Source organism: Urocampus carinirostris, chromosome 7 (assembly GCF_059441175.1).
Source record: "Urocampus carinirostris isolate Australia breed hairy pipefish chromosome 7, RoL_Ucar_1.0, whole genome shotgun sequence".
Taxonomy (NCBI): Eukaryota; Metazoa; Chordata; class Actinopteri; order Syngnathiformes; family Syngnathidae; genus Urocampus; species Urocampus carinirostris.
Window position 1 is genome coordinate 27,518,336 of NC_142355.1, and position 10,372 is coordinate 27,528,707.

Below are 10,372 nucleotides of genomic sequence, written 5' to 3' on the forward strand. Positions count from 1 at the left end.
CGTGCTTGCGTGGGTTTCCCTCCCCCCAACACATTCAAAAGACATGCATGCAAGGTTGATTGGCCGGTCAAAATTGTCATTGGCTGTAAATGAGCGAGTGAGTTTTCTTTCTCTGTGTGCCCTGTGACTGGCTGGTAACCAGTTCAGGGCGTCCCTTACCCACTGCCCGAAGATGGCTGGGGTGGGCTCAAGCACGCCGCGACCCTACTGAGGATAAGTGGTGCAGATTATGGATGGATGGATCATGGCCGCGTGTATTCACCAACGTTCATCACTTACAATGCTTAGTTTGAGCAGAGAAAAAGTGGAACAAATACCGTTTTTGAATCCAAAATTAGAACTGCTTTACACACAAATAAATATGGTAATTTCTTCTTTTTCTCAAGGAGAATATACCTGCGATTTCAGCCTTGACATTAACTAAATTTGGTAGGTATGAGTATCATGAGTCGACCCACGAAAAAGTCCCTTAAGTGACCTTTACTGAGTCATTAAGCCTTACCCGGATAGACATAAAAAGGTCTACAATTTTAGCATCAGAAGGCCAATTTTCAGCTCATCGCAAACATTTCCAGCACTCCTCCGAAACCAAACTTGCCCCACATACTTTTCCCGATCACTCTACGGCTCGGTTGAGCGCTAACCGCTCCAAAGGGGTCACAGAGACAGCGATTGTGATTTCCTCTGCACCTGACGCGGGAGTCCACAAAGTGAGTCACACGCGTTGCGACGACTCGCTGAGCCGTAAATAACGATCTGCGTGGTCGCCGAGCGTCGTGAATCACGGCCAAGCATTCCTTTGTGCCACTTCCTGAAAAAAAGCGGGACGGCTCCGAAAACACACACATACACATGCTTGCATACACAAACCCTAGCTTACAAAAATCCATAAACGCACCAACGGATTCCATGATAGACATGTCTATGAGCGGTGAAGTGTCGTAATGATTGACGGTTCTCACTTTTTGTGTAGAGCGATGACACATCACTAAGCTAGTAATTTGCTCTTTTTTGGTTCACTGACATTCCTGAACCCTTACCTAAAACACACAAAAAAGTCATGAATGAATACTGAGACAAGTATTTTAAATCAGACTCACAAGTTTAATTGCAATGTGCCCCCTAGTGGAAGCACTTTATAATTTTGTTTTATTATTTTGTACATCAATCGATGTATCTTACAAAAGGAATAATTTTTTCCAAAACAAGTAATTATTTTAAATTAGCATGGCAAAAAACGTCAACTTATTATAATCAAGCAACTGTTTTAGCAGCACGGCGGCGCAGTGGTTAGCGAGTGTGCGGCAAAGTTCTAAGGTCTTGGGAACCTCCTATGTGCGTTCAAATCCAGCTACCGGACTTCCTGTGCGGAGTTTGTATTTTCTCCCTGTGCTTGCGTGTGTTTCCTCTGGGCACTCCGGTTTCCTCCCACATTCCAAAGACATGCATTTCAAACCATATTGATTTTCAATATCAGTGAAATATTTTATTTCAACCTAGAATTTCCAATCTAAAGGCATTTACACGAATAATCAATTAACATAATAGATTATTTTTTTATACAATTTGTCAAGATATGATCCAGATAGATTGACTGTAATAAAGACAATGGCCCCAAAACTTCTTCTGTCAGGTATAGTCAATATATGGAGCAGAGATAATAAGCTGCAAGTGCCGACTGATGACGTGCAGGTGGGCACTTTCCTGCCACTTCACCCAGGTTGGCGCACTCTAGGAGTGAAATGGTGAGCCAAACCCTGACACACATAGCAATCATGTTGTCAAAAAAACTCCCAGTGAAGACAAATCCATCCTTACTTTCGGAAATAACTGTCGGTGGGTGTGGGCAGGGATGTCAACCGACAAGTAAATCGAGAGCTTTGCTTTTCGGCTCAGGTTTTGCTTCACAAAACTGACCTTCCACTCATACCAAACCCGACAACATGGCTTAAACAAGATTTTCTAACTGAAGATCGTGTTCTCTGTGTCAAACAGTTCAGTTTTAGTCAATAGAGGTTAGATAAATCCCCTGAGGACGAAAACTGGCTAATTAGCGAGAGTGCTGTATGATGGATGAGCACCTCCAGAGTCAAAATAACAAGAGGGCGCTGTTATATGATAAGCTATGCTAACGTTTGGCTCTGGATTTACATGAGCTAGCTCAGCTGCGTTTGTTTGGAACAATTCAGCCCCGCCTCTAAATTACACGAAAAGCCCGCTATGCTAATATGAACAAAGGTGGGGTGCATCATCTAAGGTCTGCTTAAAAATTGAAAGTTAAATATTTTCTCTATTGAGTATGCGTTAACAATGCCAAACAGAGTTCAAAGAGCCCTTCTGCTTTATTTTCAACTGTGCTAATCTGCTTTTATTCTCTTGTCAGAGCTGTTTGGGGCAAAACACATTAGGTTCGAGGAATGAGGACTGAGGGGAGGCCTGGAGATTGATTTCATGTTCGGCCCTGCAGGCTTTTATAATTTTATCTAGTCACTGTAGAATAAAAATGGTGAAAGTAACAAGAGATTTTCTTCAAGTACAGTAAAAACGACAACCCGAACCCCAGAGAGATGAAAAAAGAAGAGTTTATTCGAGCGCATCAAAGGAATGAACGTACTTGCATGACCCAACTAAGGCTGAAATCATGACTTTAAGCCAGGAGATGGCAACAGAGTAAACACATGTTTTTTTCATGGCCAAATTCAAACACTTATTAAGGACTTTCAAAGCTAATGTTTCATTTATTTCCATCCAGTATCTGCACCGCTTATCCTCAGTAGAGTCACGAGGGAGCTGGAGCCCATCACAACTATCTTTGGGCAGTGGGCATGGGACACCTTGAACTGGTTGCCAGCCAGTCGCAGGGCACACAGGGACAGACAACTCACTCCCTCATTCACACTTATGGACAATTTGGACCAGCCAATTAACCAAGCATACATGTTTTTGGAATGTGGGAGGAAACCGGAGAGCCCGGAATAAACCCACGCAAGCACGGGTAGAACATGCAAACTCCACACAGGAAGGTTTGATCCCATGACCTCAGAACTCAAACAAGCGCTAACCACTGCGCTGCCGTGCTGCCATTTATTTCTCGTACCATTAAAATGATAAATCCAGCACCGATCAAGAGAGCTGCTTTTTTTTGTTGTTGACTTTGATCATTTAAATAAAGTTGCTTTCTTGCTGCTAGCACACACTTTGTGCTTATTTGAGATGTTACTCTCTATAATCAACAATCTTTTTCTATCAACTGGTGGTACATACTGACATGAATTCCATCTTTCTGCCTCAAAAATACATGCAGAACTTGGCTACAACAAAGAAAGGGGTCTACATACTTGATTCTCATTTATCGATTTTTATTCTTGCGTGTGCATTCATGAAGAAAAGAATTGTTCCACATTTTAGCCAACGTTTGCTTTTTTGTTTTTTAGCCATTGTTCATGATAACAGGAGCCTCTTGTCCTCCTGATCTTTTTACTTTTCCTCTGGGGGGAGGACGCGTCACATGACAACGCCATAAAAACTAGTGCCAGCAGCCGTTAATCGGGAGGGAAATGCAATCGCAAAGTGAAGCCACAAGAGATAATTTTTTAGCAGACTAGTTTTATTTTTCTCCATTTATTTCGTGGTCTATCGAGTCAGACTGCCGAGAAACTTGAGAAAAAATTCAATCAATTGACAAGCACTCCAACTAATTTTCAAGCACTTTCTAAACCTTGAAAACACAATATTAAAATTCAAAGATTACAAGCACCTATACGAATGCTGTATCATAGTCCAAAATTCTTTTTTTTTTTTTTTTTTACTTTTATTCATGTCCTTAAATAACGGTGGAAGCTAATCACTGGCACTGCAGTGCCGGGGCAAAATTTTTCATAACTTTCTTGTCAGCCTGATTAGAGGGCACAGTTTTGCTTGGCCTGGAGGCATTCACAAACACACACAATTACACACGGGGGTGTGTCAAGTAGTGTGTATATGTGTTTGTGTGCCCATTGGGTGTGTCTCTGTGGCTTCTGCGGCCGCCAGTAATGTTTTGCTTTGGTGTGGAGCTAAGAAGATGAAAGACGACGAGGTCGGAATGTGGAAAAGCTCCTCATGTGGTTCTGGTTCCAGTGCTGGTTCTGATGTCGCAGAACTCCGTCGTGACCGCGACACCTGCGATGTGACAGGCTATGCATGGGTTCCATTTTTTTGCGCGCGCAGCTGGCCTGTTATAATAAACATCGCCTGAGTCACATGCACGGCAACGCACACAACGCTTTGCTTTTATGATGTTTGCTTTCATGAAAAGTAGATATATGTTTGTGAAAACATGCGTGTTTTACACATTGTCACATGGCTCCGGATCATCAAAACAGCCCTTGTTTTTGTTTTTGTTTTTTTCCACGCCGTTTTTTTTAAGATCAATCATACAAAAGATAAATGTAGTCATAATCATACTTTATATGGGTCAGAAACTGCGTTTTTGATTATAATAAACTCAGGTTGAAATGCATTTCTAAAATAACAAAAAATAATCATGTTATTACTGTACTATGTTATTACCGTGCTTAATTATTAGAAGTGGGGTTAAAAATAAACTAAGTCAACCACTAAACATCTGCCTTGGATGAGGGCACCGATTGATTTACTTAAATAAGCTAAAGGCAAATTTTGAAAATTATTTTGGAAGAACTGATCATATATTTCAAGACATGAATCACGTTGATGATTTCCTAGAAAATACCAATTGCCCATCACTGGCAAGTCAAGTCAAGTCAAATTTATTTATATAGCCCTTAATCACAAAAATGTCTCAAAGGACTGCACAGGATTACAATGACACAATTACCTGATCTTAAACCAAGCTATTTTTCAAATCCAGTCTGTTGACTACTCAGGTGTTCTTCAGGCTACCTTATGCGAAATACTTGCATCATTAGAATAATTGACATGGCAGTATTTCCATCCATCCATTATTTGCACCGCTTATCCTCAGTAGAGTCGTGGGGGTGTTGGAGCCCATCTTCGGGCAGTGGGCAGGGGACACCCTGAACTGGTTGTCAGATAGTCACAGGGCACACAACTACTCGCCCATCCACGCCTAGGGACAATTTGGATCGGGCAATTAACCTGACATGCATGTTTTTGGAATGTGGGAGGAAACCGGAGTGCCAAACCCAAGCAAGCATAGGGAGAATGTGCAAACTCCACACCGGAAGGTTTGATCTCTCGACCTCAGAACTGTGCCGCACACGCGCTAACCACTGCGCCGCCATGCTGCCTGCTGAACATATTTCCATTTTCCAGTTTATGATTTATTTCTTATTATGCAAAATGCTTTTTAAATGTTGTAATTATAATTGTAGAAGGGTGAGTCTAAGTACTGTCATGCGATCATATTGTTAAATATGCATTCACGTGTACATATTTAGTCAATAAATATGTTTGTGTGTCAGATATCTTCCAAAGGGAATTTGTAAAAATGGCAGATGGCAAAACCTTAATGACAAATTTGAATAATTAAAAAAAAAAAAAAATGTACACAAAGTTCCCGGAGCAAAAACAAATGAAAGATATCTGAATACTTTGGTTTGTATTTGGAAAAAGTACACAATCATAACTGTGTAAATATTTCTTCTCGATTCCAGTATTATTTTTTATTATCCATGTTTATTCGCGTCTAATCTCGTTGTAAACAATGTTCACTACGTTGTTATCAATTACATTAAAGACTAGTCTATTGAATATATAATTATAATTATAAAATTGAACAAGGTACCAAGAAGTAAGTCTGGTGCCATCTGTTGGTAGGGATGTTGCTTGTTTGATAAAGGTTATGTAAGCCTTTTTTGAACAATTGTACAGTAGTTAGCAACTGATAGAATGACGATTTTTTTAAAAGTGATCTCGCTTCTATGCTTCTTGTTGGTTTACTATACAGTTCTTATTGTACTGTTTGTTAAAAGAACATGTGCAGTGTTGAGCAAAAGCACATACGAAAGCGAATATCCGGATCGTTGCAATAATCAAAAAAGAGACTGGGTGTGGCAGTATGTTGATACCTTTCCCACCGTATCATTGACAGGAAATCAAACTCGGGCATTCGGCGACATGACAGGAAATGAGCAGACCTGAGCACCTCTGCCTACGTCTGCATCAGACAACATGGATGCCTTGTCTGACCTTGTCTCTTCCCGGAGACGTCAAATGGAAGTTTGTCTCTTGTAACATCTTCAGGATCCAAGTGATGCACTGATTACTGGAGCGGATATCAGAAGATGACCACATCAGCCCCTAAAAAGACCCACAAGTGTTTAATGCTTCTTCAAACGTACTGAAACATGTTGTTTTAATCAATCAGGAGATGTTGGGGTAATTATGGACGTCCAACTTTGTTACCAAGCAGCTGTCTGAGCAAAGACGTCATGCTAATGTTAACAAATGAGTTCAGTTGCTATTCTAATGATTAGAATAACAACTCCTCTGTTTTGAATAGAAATATTTCCATACTGCAAGAACAACCCTGAAGCTTAGCCAATTTGCGTGAGAGACCCAGCAAAACTGTCTCCTAAGACGAACTAGAACATAAATAGAAAACATAAGGTTCTGACATAAGAGATATTGACTTTTGCCAACAAATGTGTGACCGCATCAGTACCACTTAATTAAAATTAAAATGTATTTGATAAAAGCTACAAATAAAATGTACTTACTTTAGATATGCAGATGGTTTCTATAAAATATATTTAAAGAAAGAAAGAAAGAAAAAAGAAAACAGAAAGAAAAAGAAAAAAAAGAAATATATATATATATATATATATATATATATATATATATATATATATATATATATATATATATATATATAAAGAGAAAAAAATAAAATATATACTGTAAAGAGAGAAAGAACCCTAACCAGAAGGAAAAGAAAGGAAAAAGAGAAAAAAAGGAAAAATAAAAAAGGGAGTGGGATGAGAAGGAAAAGAAAAATAAATAGGGAGGATGAGAGAAGAAAGCAAGAAAAGGAAGAAAAAGAAAGAAAAGCATTAGAGAAAGACTAAAGAACGATTAAAAAGATAGAGAGCGAAAAAGAGTGACACAGTGTTAGATATAAATAAAAAGACACAAAGAAATATATAAAAAAAGAGAAAGAAATAAAATAGATAGAGAGAAAATAGATAGAGGGAATATATAGAGAGAGAAAGAGAGAGGGAGATGAAAACAAAGACAAATGGGGAGGATGAAAGAATAATACTCAAAAAGGAAGAAAGGGACAGAAAAAAGAACTAGAAAGAAGTAAATAATGATTAAAAAGACAGCGATACAGAAAGAAAGAAAGAAAAATAAATACATTATAAGTAAATCCAAAAACCTGTAGAAAAAAATATTAGTTAGTCTTTATGCTAACAACTGATGAATAAATAAAACCCAATTAGCAAACCAACAACTTCAACGTATATTTTTAACATCTATTTGAATAACAAATACAGACTGAATATATAATAATAAAACTGATAAATCAGGTTTCTATTCTCTGGGATGTGAAAATTAGCATTTAACCGGGTCACTTGCAGCAAGAATTTTAAACGACTGTTTTGTCTGTTGGGTAATAGTTCTGTCTTTTTTTCTGTTGACAAGACCAGCACACGTGATTCCACCCAATCATAATAATAGACATTTTTTTTAAATAAGACATTATGCGATTAAAACGTTAAGGAAATTGACAATAAAGAGTAGAAGTCATATAGTGAATATTTTTAAGAGGATTTGTATTTGCTAAATTAGCGCTGTTAGCTAGCAGGCACCTTTTGCTATGTTAAAGATAACAAGCAAACTTTTTTAATAATTTTAAAACTGAAGGTCTGACTTTTTGTGTCCTAAAATATCGCCAATAAATACTTAAACAGTATTAAATACATTTTTTTTTAAAAAAACAATCTTTATCAGTAAATACTCACACCTGCTTCATTTGGGTGCGCAAACTTTTTAGGGAAAACAGTCTTGTCTTCACAGCAACCACACAAAACTTATAGTTCTCATTCCCCAAACAGAACAGTATATTTCATAAATTATGTTTTTATACGAAAAAAATGTTAAGAATATAAGATATAAAAGTATGAGCTATTCCGTTAATGGACCAGCAAGCACACATTTGACTACCTTCCACAAGATGGCGCCAGCGAACTTCAGAGCATTTGTCCACCATCCGTTTAACTGCCAATTGTCATGACATACACTTTCAATAGTTTTTTAAAATATATTTTATAATTTCATTTATTTAGATATGAGTCACAAATACATTAACTATCATATTAATGTTAATTTTATTTAAAAAAAATAATAATAAGTCGAGAAATTTGTATTTCTTTTACAAATTGGAATCCCTAACCAAAACCTTGCTACTCGGCTGTTCTCTCGGCACTGGTTTTCATTCGCATTAGACAATACAGCGCCATCTATTGGTCAAATATTACAAACCGGGGCTTCAAAATAAAGTGTTCATGGTTCAGTGATTCTACAAGCACACAAAACTGTGAAATATATATCGCCTGTGTATGGAAATTTTTATACACATCCTTTATTCTTTTTTTTTCTTTTTCTTTATTTAAACTTGCTGACAATGTCATTGTGTGGCGCAACAAGGGTTGCTGACTAGTTAAAATGTTATATTTTGGGATTTTGGTGTTGTTTTGTAAAACAGAGAAAGTGAAGTACCAGCATATCACCACTAGATAACATAGTCTCACAGGTCAGAGAAGGGTGTTTTGAGGCAAGTCTCACGGGAACTCACGTGATTTAATGAGACTTGTTCAATAAATCACGCTTAATGTCAACAAGTAAATGGTGTCGTGTGAGACTGACATTTACCATCTATTTTGCAGGTGAGATGTTTATACTGGTAACACACTTACTGTGAGGATGATAATATGTGAAAATATATTTGTGAAGGTTGTTTGTGATGTCTGTAAAGTTTACAAAAAGTGAAATAGTACGAGTGAGGCATCCGTTAGCATAAGCAACAGAGTGAGTTATGCTACGTTATGCGGGGCTGGGTTAAGAGTGTACAGTACTGTGATGTTAATATGTATATTTGGTTACCATATAACACAAAGTGAGTTGTTTTGGAAGTTACAGTTATGGTGTTTTTGTTAAATGATTCTTGAAAAGTACCAATTGATGGCAATGTTATTTTCAGGGTTGGGTAGGGTTACCTTAACTGGATTACTTTCAATTACTTTTGGATTACTCCAATACCAAATATGCTAATAAAAGACAAAAGAAACTAAATATGAATAAAATGACTAAATTTTGTGCAGGCTTGGGGAGTAATGGAATACATGGAACGGCAAAAATAATGTTGGCAAACTGTTTGGATTTATTTTCATTTTGTTTCGGTCGCATTTTATGTTAGTTTTGCCGGAGATCAAAGAGATCAAAGCCAGGAGAGAAAGCTTACCACGTGTTGTGAGTCATTATTTTATTCATATTTAGTTTCTTTTGTCTTTTATTAGCATATTTGGTATTGGAATAATCCAAAAGTAATTGAAAGTAATCCAGTTAAAGTAACCCTACCCAACCCTGGTTATTTTGTATTTATATATTGAAAGGGGAACTCACGTGATTTAATGAGACTTGTTCAATAAATCACTCTTAAAGTCAACAAGTAAATGGTGTCGTGTGAGACTGACATTTACCATCTATTTTGCAGATTAGGTAAAAGAACAACAAAACCAAAAGAAAAAAAACAAAACTATATAAAACAAATGTGTAACACCAGCTGGAGCTAGACCATCCACCTGTGTCCCGTTACAATTGCATGATTTTTCTTTGGACTATATTCTGATTCACTTAGAAGTCTAAAGAGAAAATAAATATTGTGAATATTGCCTTTCTTTTTCTTTTCTTTTATTTCCCATTTGAGTTTTTCACATATATTCTGGAGTGCCGTGTCTATAACCTAAAATGTATAGGACGTTGAAATCAATGACAACAAAGACAATCTTTTCAATCCTTATTCTTTCAACTATATCCTACTTTTTGTGTGTTTTTTTATGCTATTTATTTCCCTTTTATTTTCTGTGTTATTGTATGTGTGTGTCTTGCTGTCGGTCACCTCTCTTGAGGGATATGACCAAGGTAGATAGATAGATATCCTACTTTCACGCATTTCCATTTGTTTTTAACGTTTTTATCTCATCAATATTTAAAAACTATTGATTGTATTTCAATTTATTTAGGAGTAAAAAAATTTTAATGGACAAATCGGATGAAAATGTAATTTTCTTTAGGTAGCTTATGTACGTGTGAATAGATTTATGACTGAATTTTTTTTTATAATTTTGTATGTTTAAGGTTTACATAAGCATGTTGCAGGCTCGTATAA

At 36.9% G+C, this 10,372-nt stretch overlaps 1 protein-coding gene across 1 annotated transcript in view; it reads right to left on the reverse strand.

Annotated features, from left to right (window-relative positions):
* met (MET proto-oncogene, receptor tyrosine kinase) overlaps nt 1-6,276 on the reverse strand; it is a 99,375-nt gene extending 93,099 nt beyond the window's left edge. The window contains exons 1-2 of the mRNA XM_088340423.1: nt 6,051-6,276; nt 691-811 (exon numbers count right to left, since the gene is read on the reverse strand). The gene's annotated coding sequence lies outside the window, so the exon portion shown is untranslated. The remainder of the gene's footprint in view (nt 1-690; nt 812-6,050) is intronic.
* Between the last annotated feature and the right edge of the window lie 4,096 nt (nt 6,277-10,372).